Below are 11,162 nucleotides of genomic sequence, written 5' to 3' on the forward strand. Positions count from 1 at the left end.
GCTCAGTAAATCAGGAAACTCCGCGTAGTTCAAACAAGGTGCAGTGATGACGAATAGCTGTCATGACCACATGCGGAAAACCACCAACACCAAACCTCAAAGTTGGAACGTGGAGGATCTGAAATCCTGCAGCTTTCTCCGTGGTATTCTACCGGATTTCAGTCTACGTCAACCCCCTGATCATTTCTTTTCGTGTATCACTGTTGGGCTGTATGGTATTGGTTTTCAGTCAACGGGCTCCTTCTGATAGTTGTGGACTGCCTTCCTGATTTCTCTTCAGATGTTAGAGCCGACCTGTGTGGCTTCACAGTCAACGTCACTTATTGCTCCAGATGATCCTTCCCTTTCTAGCCTTTCCTGTTGTTGTTGTTTTTGTTTGGTGTGTGTGTGTGTGTGTGTGTGTGTGTGTGTGTGTGTGTGTGTGTGTTCTTTTTGTTGTTGTTGTTGCTTTTTTGCTTTTTTTTGTAGTCCTACACAGAATCAGCCTATGTGTTTAGCGAGCTTGTTTTGTGTGACCTTTTGTGTTACACTCATCGGAAAAGTTTTTGTTGTTGATGTTAATGTTGATGTTGATGTTCCCAAACAGAAACAAGGCATCTATAGTGGAAGAGCAGAGTCCAACATGTTTTGAGGTTTCTCATTCAGAACGGGTTTTGTTTGCTGTTGTTGTTGTTGTTGTCCCTTTTCTCTTCCTTTTTCTTGTGTGGTTGTTGGCGTTCCGATACAGATTCTGCGTCCTTTAGTAATCAACGAGTTTGATTTTTTGGTTTTGTTTTTTGGGGTGCTTTTTTCATTACATGTCAGTGCACCCGTGACAATAACAGTATCAGTTCGGCGAACTCAGGGCATCAGCTGACTGTTGCAGTCAGCAGCTGAGAAACAATGTCCTATTTTAGCGTCCTAAATCACTGCACCTATTCATGCTTATATTTCCATGCTTTGTGGGAACTGACAAAAACAGGAAAAGCAGGATGGTGGCACGTTAGTTAAGTGACTGAATCTGCAACAAAATTGAAATAATACAGCGTGCAAAATAAGAGTAGAAATCCTCTGGAAATGGGTTACAACATACTATTGGTAATATCGTTTCACACATGCACAAAAAATTGCCAGTAAAATAGGTTCCTGAATTCAGAATGCTAAAATAGGACTTTACCAACTTATCCTCACCAGACAGTGGATAAAGACTAGTGTCACAACTGATGCGTTCAACCCAAATCAAGCACGTATTAACCAATACTGTGTCCAATCACAGTATTACTATTCCCACGTTCTGAGACTGCGATGCCCATCAATATCCACCTGAATAGCACAGCGGACCACCATCACACTTTGAATTATAATCACGACCAGACCTAACCACGTCACAAGCTAACACATCAGTGTCACAATCAGTAATGTAAAACCCGAAAGAAAGATCACCCTACACACATCTCTCAAACGTATGATGCAACCAGTTTGTGACACGTCACAAAACAAAACTAGCTGTTCGCAAAATCAATCGACTACCGATGTGGAAGCCAATCTCCGACTGGCTTGACGTCACAGGGCTAAACGCCAAGAGTATCCTGTCCAGTCTTCGTCCCATGAAACTAACTGGTTTATCAGTTTTCCTCAGTCACATCCACCCCCTCTCCGCGTCCCTTGCCACGGAAATCTACGCCAGCCGTGAAACTGTTTTCATTTTGTCACAGGATGAAGGGGTTGCAGTTGACAAATCGGATTTTATTGGAGCTTTCCATCCATGGCTGGGTGCAAACTAATTACGGCTGCCATACCTTTCTCTACTGCTCTCTCCCCTTCTCCCTTTAACCCCCCACCCCTCCCCTCCCCGACCTTTTCCCCCTCCCCTCCTCCATTCTTTCCTGATGACACGTCCTAACCTTTGATTTCATTGGCAGCTGGCTAACTAAACACGGCAGGTGATGACAGGGAAGAATCTGATGCACGTGTGTGTGTGTGTGTGTATGTGTGTGTGTGCGTGCGTGTGTGTGCGTGCGTGTGTGTGTGTGTGTGCGTGTGTGTGTGTGTGTGTGTAATAATAGCAGTAGTTGTTGTTGTTTTGTGGTGGTGATGGTGGTCCAAGTTACGCCTTGTCACTGTGAGTGATGCACGAGATGTGAACAAAAACGGGAACGGAAGGGTGAGGAGCGTGGGAAAGAGGAAGAAGAGGAAGAGGCAAGGGGGTTGGAGGGGTGGGGGTGGGGAGGGGTTGGGGAGCCCGTGACTGTGTGTGCGTATGCATGCATGTGTACGTGTGTGCGTGCATGTCTGTGTACGTGCGCGCACACACACATTTTTTTGTTCATAAGCTATAACATGCTTAGACACACACACACACATACATATATAAATATATATATATATATTATATATATATATATATATATATGTGTGTGTGTGTGTGTGTGTGTGTGTGTGTCTGTCTGTCTGTCTGTGTCTATATCTGTGTGTATGTTGTGGAGAAACCTCTCTCTCTCTCTCTCTCTCTCTCTCTGTGTGTGTGTGTGTGTGTGTGTGTGTGTGTGTGTGTGTGTGTGTGCGCGCGCGCGCGCGCGCGTCTTTATTTTTCTTTTTTTTTTATCTGTGTTGTTTTCTTAAATCCTCCATACCACAGCAGGGTCACAAGCTAAATAAAGTATTGAAACCATGGAAATAGAGTCAGACAGACAGACACGCAGACAAAGAGACTCACGCCATGCATGCACATTTTTTTTTTTTTTTTAACTAACTTTTTTTCTTCACCAAACCCTTTGCCTGCTGTAGACAAGTATGGTATACAGTAGGGTGGTCAGTGGAGGGCTGTCACCTCATCATGCGGAGAGACGACACAGATCTTGTACAGGTCATGATGCTAGCTCTTTCTCTGGACTTCGTCCTCTGGGTGTGGCGCTGGACGTACTTCTGTTCAGGCAAAATCAACGACACCGTTCATCAGGACACAAAACGTAGTGACAGCTTTTTAGTTTCAGTTTCACTTTCACTTTCTCAAGGAGGCGTCTTTGCGTTCGGACAAATCCATATACGCTACACCACATCTGCCAAGCAGATGCCTGACCAGCAGCATAACCCAACGCGCTTAGTCAGGCCTTGAGTGCATGCTTTATTTGTGTACCTATCAGATTGGATTTCTTTTTTCTTTTTTTTTCCCCCCATAATTTTGCCAGAGGACAATACTCTCGTTGCCGTGGGTTCTTTTCTAGTGCGTGCTGCGCACGAGACCTCGGTTTATGGTCTCATCCGAAAGATTCGACGTTCAGTTTGATTTTCCAGTCAAACTTGGCGAGAGCGGGATTCGAAACCCACATCCTCACAGACTGTCTGTATTGGCAGCTGAGTGTCTTTAGCACACAAAACGTACGGTGGTAACAGCACTTAAAACACATGACCCACTGACCTCATTCCAGCAGCGTTCAGCGGCAGTGAAGGGGTTAACAGCGTGAGAGGGTCAAGCTTCCCCACACCACCACGCACTCACCGTGATGACAGATTGGACGCGAGCCGCACAGCTCATAACACAGCGCGTGTCAACACCTATGTTCTGGTGACTGAAAACCGCTGCCCCCAAAACTCTGATGGTCAAACCGCTGCATTGTTTCTGCGTGTGTACATTGCAGGCATTGCAGTACCCCTACCACCATGCACCCATCCCCCGACCCCACCCTCCCTTTCCCACACTCTCCACCCCGGACGTCACATCCAAATCACCGTTAGGATTGTGTTGATGAAGTTGTCTTTTAGCTCACGATTTCTGGCACTCTGTGTCAGGTCAGGGGCATAGCCCTTGCTACTGGTACCATGTAACCCAGTACTACCTGCCGCATGTGAAGTCTTCCAACAACGGACCAGGCGGAGGAAGAACTTGAACCTTTCCCAACGGCTGTGAAGGCGGAAGAGGATGACCAAAGGGCAGGGGGAGCTCTTATCCTTGGCTGGAAGTCCTTCTAGGAGACGGAACTCCGAAGAAAAAAGCTGCACCTGCCGAGGCCGTCCTACACGTGGCAGTATCTGCACCTGTGGGACTCTGAGCGTCGGTAGGCGAGAGAGTGGGGAAGGGACTGCACAACTCCTCTTCACCAAAAAATAAAAAATTAAAAATAATAAAAAGTTATCTGTGCTGGTCAGGCAACCTGGCTAATGTTGGAACGACGAGCTTACACCGACAGATAAACCTGCCTGCTTACTCATCCGTCGGTCCGACTGGAGACTCAATCTGGCACTCCCACTAACTCCCTCACGTTGAGACAAATCGTTGAGACACCGACAGATAAACGTGCCTGCTTACTCGTCCGTCGGTCCGACGGGAGACTCAGTCTGGCACTCCCACTAACTCCCTCACGTTGAGACAAATCGTTGAGACACCGACAGATAAACCTGCCTGCTTACTCATCCGTCGGTCCGACGGGAGATTCCATCTGGCAGTCCCACGAACTCCCTCACGTTGAGACAAATCGGGGACTGTGATCGAGGAAATGTCACGTGGTCATTCCCCTCCAATGATTTCAGTTCTCTCAACTGCGAGAAATTAAGAGAAAACGTGAGAACATAGGGGAACCTTCCCTTACTGCCTAAATAGCTTTAATTTCAGGCTCTGGCAGTATAACAATGTTAATAAATCATTGACAGGGGAACCACTACACTTTCTCGCAGTCCCACGATTTCCCTCAAAGTGGTCACCACCTTCACAGCGATGCTAAGTTGACGGACAACAACAACAACAACAACAACAAAACCGGTGTTTATTCAGCTGCAAACGCCACCATGAGAAAATTAATTGGAACACTGACATTGGCCTAATTATTTTAGTCAGGCTCTGCGTTGTGAAACGGAATCTTGAGGATTAAGCGTCATTGGGATGGAGGTGGGTTTTTTAAAAATTAATTATTTATTTATTTAAAGGAGAAAAATGCCACTGATTTGTTTGTTATTTAAACCCAAGTAAACTTCAAAGTTCGGCTGCAAGATTAGAACTCGTGTATTCTAGGTGTTCAACCATGGCTTTCGTGAAAAAAAAGGCCTGGGTTCAAACCTTCTTCCCTCAAAACTCTCCTTTACCCACACCCCTCTACCCACACCCACATCCCACATTCCCATCAAGTGGCAGCAGCAACAAAATCATAGGACCAGCGGCCACTCGGCACTCGCACACTGACAAGCACACCGACACGATAATAATTATCACAGGTCAGAAAAATCATAACATCTCAGTCAGTACTCTAATTCTGTTAACAGCCTGTTCAAACTGTCGGCCAGCAGAAAACAAGACAGGCCAGTGACATGTTTGTCAATTTGGTTTCTGTTATATATATATATATATATATATAATGATATGTGTGTGTGTGTGTGTGTGTGTGTGTGTGTGTGTGTGTGTGTGTGTGTGTGTTGTATTGCAATTTGTATTGTTCATCTTTTTTGTCACAACAGATATCTCTGTGTGAAATTCGGGCTGTCCACCTCAGGGAGAGCGCGTCGCTACAGTGAGAGCACCACCTTTTTTTTTTCTTTTTTTTTTCCCTGCATGCAGTTGTTTTTTGTTTGTTTGGTTTGTTTGTTTTTGTTTGTTTTTTTTTGTTTGTTTTTTTTTTGTTTTTCATATCGACGTGGATTTTTCTACAGAACAGGGAGACCTGGACCCTAATTCTGAACACAGAGACTGAGACTCTGAACAACTGATTGCCACCTTAGCAATGATCGACGTAAAGGAGGAAGGTGGCAGAATGGTTAAGACGTTCAGCTGCCAATACAGAGAGCCCGTGAGGGTGTGGGTTCGAATCCCGCTCTCGCCCTTTCTCCTAAGTTTGACTGGAAAATCAAACTGAGCGTCTAGTCTTTCGGATGAGACGATAAACCGAGGTCCCGTGTGCAGCACGCACTTGGCGCACTGAAAAAGAACCCATGGCAACGAGAGTGTTGTCCTCTGGCGAAATTACGTAAAATGAAATCCACTTTCATAGGTACACAAATATGTAAGCATGCACTCAAGGCCTGACTAAGCGCGTTGGGTTATGCTGCTGGTCAGGCATCTATCTGCTCGACAGATGTAGTGTAGCGTGTATGGATTTGTCCGAACGCAGTGACGCCTCCTTGAGAAAGTGAAACTGAAACTGAAAGACGTAAAATTAAGCAGCTTACTGGATGGCCCCCACCCCCACCCCCATCCCCACTCCCTCAGAAAATGACTGTTGTTCCCTTTCACAAGTTTCTCCATTGGAAGCCAGCCTAACATCAGTAACTGTATAAACACTCGTAAAGACACTGAAAAATAAAAATGAAAAAATCAAAAATGTTCAGGCATGTGATACGATATGATATATGACATGATATGACATGACATGATATTGATATGATATCGCCCATTGTGTAGGGTTCATCAGCTGCGGGCATGACGCAATATTGTTCTTAGTTTCAGTTTCAGTTTCAGTAGCTCAAGGAGGCGTCACTGCGTTCGGACAAATCCATATACGCTACACCACATCTGCCAAGCAGATGCCTGACCAGCAGCGTAACCCAACGCGCTTTGTCAGGCCTTGATAAAAAAAATAAAATAAAATAAAATAAAATAAATAAATAAATAAATAATAATAATAATATAATTAAAAAAAAAAATAATAATGAAAATAAAATAAATAAATAAATTAATTAATTAATTAAATAAATAAAAGACAACAATGATGATAAAATAAGCAAATAAATGTATAAAAAATCATATATATATATATATAAAAGCAGACACACATTCACACATACACACACATATGCATAACAGATATGCACCAAACATGCAGTTTCACAGATGTGAAAGCACAGTCAAATACACATAAACGTACATGAGCCCCAACACACACACCTTACCCTGCACCCCCTCTACCCCCCTCCAGACACTCATTTCTAGGCTACGTGTCGCAGCTTCCACGGCACACACACACACATACACACACACACAAACACACTATCTTGTACAAGTACACACACATACGCCCATATCCCCCCCCCCCCCCCACACACACACATATATACAAAGATATATATATGCACACCCGCACGTTCCAATATTCCGTTGCTCCCACAGTGTAGGCATGCATACACACACATACCTCATCCTCTACCCCCATCTCCACCCCCTCCCCACACACACATAAGCACGTGCACAGAACTCTCCTGACACTTGTGTACACTTACGCATACAAACACACAGACCCACACATACACACACGCACAGAGGCTGCCACTGATTGGCCGCAAGAGGGATGGGAAAAGATCTCTGATGCCAAGAACGTTGCGTCTAGTGTGTTGCTCAGTCTATTTATATGGAAAAGCCCACAGAGCCTCTCTTCCGTCTTGAAGAAATTTGCGCAATGTTCGTTTGGAAATGATGCCGATATTTGTTTGATTTGCAAAGCATCGTGCTCTACCTTTCATGCTAGACTTACGGCCGCTCCCTCTCTCTGCCTTTATCTCTTTGAGGCGATCGATGGTGTGATGGCCTTGTACCTGTTCTTTTTGATATTCTTTGACTTTTCTGAGGATTTCCGATTTTCCTAGATGTAGGCCGCTCGTTGTTGCGTTACCAGCAAGTCTGTCAGCTCGCTCATTACCCTTAACACCTGCATGTCCCGGGCAGTATGACCATGTAAGTTTTTGAATCTGAAAGTTGCGCATTGCCTTATGCCACTCTGGGCTTCCCATTCCATTTTCAATTTTCTGTGTGAGGTTCATTGAGTCGGTTAGAATCATTATTATCATTATTTTCATTACTACTACTTTTTTTTCTTTTTTCTTAATATCATAATTATTATTTATTTATTTATGTAAGCTTATATATATATATATTTTTTTTTTTTTCCAAAGCCTGACTAAGCGCGTTGGGTTACGCTGCTGGTCAGGCATCTGCTTGGCAGATGTGGTGTAGCGTATATGGATTTGTCCGAACGCAGTGACGCCTCCTTGAGCTACTGAAACTGAAACTGGTTAGAATCATGGCATGTTGGTTTCGGGCATATGGATAGACGATAGCCACTGGAGGGCATGTGTCACAGCTTCAACTTCCATCGTTAGGCTGGAGGTTGTGACTTTGTAGGCAGCATTCTCTTCCCTAACTGTTTTTCCATTTTGTTTAGCAGTGAATCCCCAACCGGATTGGTCTTTGGTGACTGAGCCATCTGTGTATATGATGATGTCCTCTTCTTTACTGTTTTCTTCTATGAGTAGCTTCACTTTCGCATCAGTTTTGCCCTCTGGCCATTCCTGACAATGTCTTCCTAGAGTGGGTAAAATGGCTGTGTTGAATAGATGGTTGAGGTTTTGGGGTTTTTTCTCCCATTCTTTTGTTTCTTTCAGGTCTTGTAGTCGGCATACTAGCTGGATTGTGTCTTCTGCTTGCCCCATCCATGATCTTCCTCGTCAGTCCTAGACGGCTGCCTTTTGGTTCTTTGACTGCGTCATGCAGTGGGTTTTGAGGGTTTTCTAACGCTTTGAAGTAGGTCTTAACCTGTTCTAACTTGTTTCTGGCCTGCACTGAAGGAAGGTCAAGCAGGTATCGCATGGCTTCCGTAGCTCTTATCTGTGACGTATTGTCTACATCTTATGTCATAATCCACGTTTTACGTAATCACCTTCGACACCACTGCAGATGAATTTGCCAAGTGAGAAAATCCCTTGCAACGAAAGGATTCGTCGACCATCATGGGTGCCTACATCCACGTAAGGTCAAAACTGCAAGGGGTCCGTAGACAAAGCAAGGTAAAGCGGGTGAATCCTTGGAGAAGGGCGTCAAATCACAGAGTGGATCTGGATCTGGATCTGGATCTGTACGTCGCCGAACCAATTTTGATCATATTGCGACGGAAAAACAGGGAGAGCGCAGCAAATAAATTAAAAAAAATAAAAAATAAAATAATAATAACCCGCGATTTATCATCATCTTATCTCACGAGAAACGTTGGACAAATCAGTTGGGGGGTCAACTGGAAACACAGTCATGAAGTACGAAATATTGGATGATAGTAATTATGTAAAAGTTTTCATACCCAGTTAGCTTAACAGACTTCACCACTGGACTAATGATAATTATATCCTCGTCAGTCAGGAATCCACTGCATCACTGCCAAGAAGAACATAATCCAGAAGAAGAAGAAGAATTTAATTCTGCGCCTCTCTCCAATGATTTAACCGAAAACCCTGCAACTATTGGCACCGCTCCATAAAAAAATATTTCCGATGGCCCCAGTGATGGCCTAGAGGTAACGTGTCCGCATAGGAAGCGAGAGAATCTGAGCGCACTGGTTCGAATCACACCGGCAGTCGCCAGTATTTTCTTCCCCTCCACTAGACCTTGAGTGGTGGTCTGGTCGCTGTATAGTCATTCGGATGAGACGATAAACTCAGCTCCCGTATGCAGCATACATTTAGCGCACGTAAAAGAACCCACGGCAACGAAAGGGTTGTCCTTAGCAAAATTCTGTAGAAAAATCCACTTCGATAGGAAAAGAAATAAAATTGCAGGCAGAAAAAAAATACCAAAAAATGGGTGGCGCTGCCATGTAGCGACGCGCTCTCCCTGGGGAGAGCAGCCCGAATTTCACACAGAGAAACATGTTGTGACAAAAAGAGTAATACAAATATCATATCATATCATGATGTGTCATGGCTTTTAGGCTTTATCAGCTTTTTGCCTGATCATTAGGACTTCTTTTTTTTTTTGGAGGGGGGGGGGGGTATTTTTTTTCATTATCTTTTTATAAGAGTGCGCAGTTACTAATGTTATGGCGAACTTCATATTGAAAAATCCGTACTTGAAAGTCATAATCCTTCCAGTGTTTCTCTAATAAATTCTTAAAATTGTTAAGTGTTCCTGCAGTGACAATGTTAGTGGGCAGATTATTCCAGAAGTTAACAACCCTGTTAGTAAAAAAACCAAGTGTGAAAAATAAGGTTTGATTTTGTGAATGTCTTCATTAGTTTCAGTGGGTGTCCCCTGGTATGATTATACTGTCCTCATTCCAATACTGTCCACTGATCGAAGTGGGGAGAGGACAACAGACAAGTCTAGAATACACACACCCCCTAACCACCCCCAACCCCGCGCACCCCAGCCCGAAAATTGAAAGTCTGTAGTGAGCGTGAGAAAGAGCCCATGGACAATGGCGGGGGTTTTTCGGCATCAGTTGTGTTGTCCTCGTTCCAGGATCTCTCTCTCCCCACCCCCTCCCTCTCCCTACACATGCACCCGGTGGACATATTGTCACAGAGCGGTGCCAGTATTTCCAGGCTTTTCCTCGCTTTACTTATAATAATTATCAAAATTGTCATCATCATCGATTTTGTGTGTGTGTGTGTGTGTGTGTGTGTGTGTGTGTGTGTGCTGGAAATAACATGCCAGTACTGCAAAGCCACTTCATTCCCCAAGGGACACACACACACACACACACACACACACACACACACACACACACACACACACACACACACACACACACACGGCACACACACACACGGCACACACACACACACACGCACACACACACGGCACACACACACACACACACGGCACACACACACACACACACACACACACAGCACACGCACACACACACAACCTCTCTCTCTCTCAATGGTAAATGGTATTTCCCTCCCATGCCACCCCCACACCCCGGCCTCAGTCACTGTCTGTCGCTCTTTCTCTCTTTGAATATCAGTAATGAGGGATGATTATGTATCTATATTTATGCATTTGATTGTGTATTCGTTTTTGTGTGTAAACTGTCGGTTTTGGTAATTGCATTCATATTTCCTTGTTATTGATTGTTATTAGTTTGTTCTCTCTCTCTCTCTCTCTCTCTCTCTCTATATATATATATATATATATATATATATATATATATATATATATATTTTTTTTTTTTTTAATATAATTCAGACTTATGTCCCCTGTGCGAGGAATCCACATGACAAGGATGAAGTTCATTTTGTTTTGAAGTGCCCTGCTCTAACAGACCTTCGAGTTTAATTTATCCCGAAGAAATATTATCCATATCAATGTCCGGCGGTTTAGATTATGTTTACTAGTATTGATGTCATCGACTAACAACTGAACGAAACAGTGTGTAGTCTAGCTTTGTATCAAGTTTATTTCGAGCACTTCAGCTGAGAGAAACACTAGTATC

This window comes from Babylonia areolata, chromosome 19, assembly GCF_041734735.1.
Source record: "Babylonia areolata isolate BAREFJ2019XMU chromosome 19, ASM4173473v1, whole genome shotgun sequence".
Taxonomy (NCBI): Eukaryota; Metazoa; Mollusca; class Gastropoda; order Neogastropoda; family Buccinidae; genus Babylonia; species Babylonia areolata.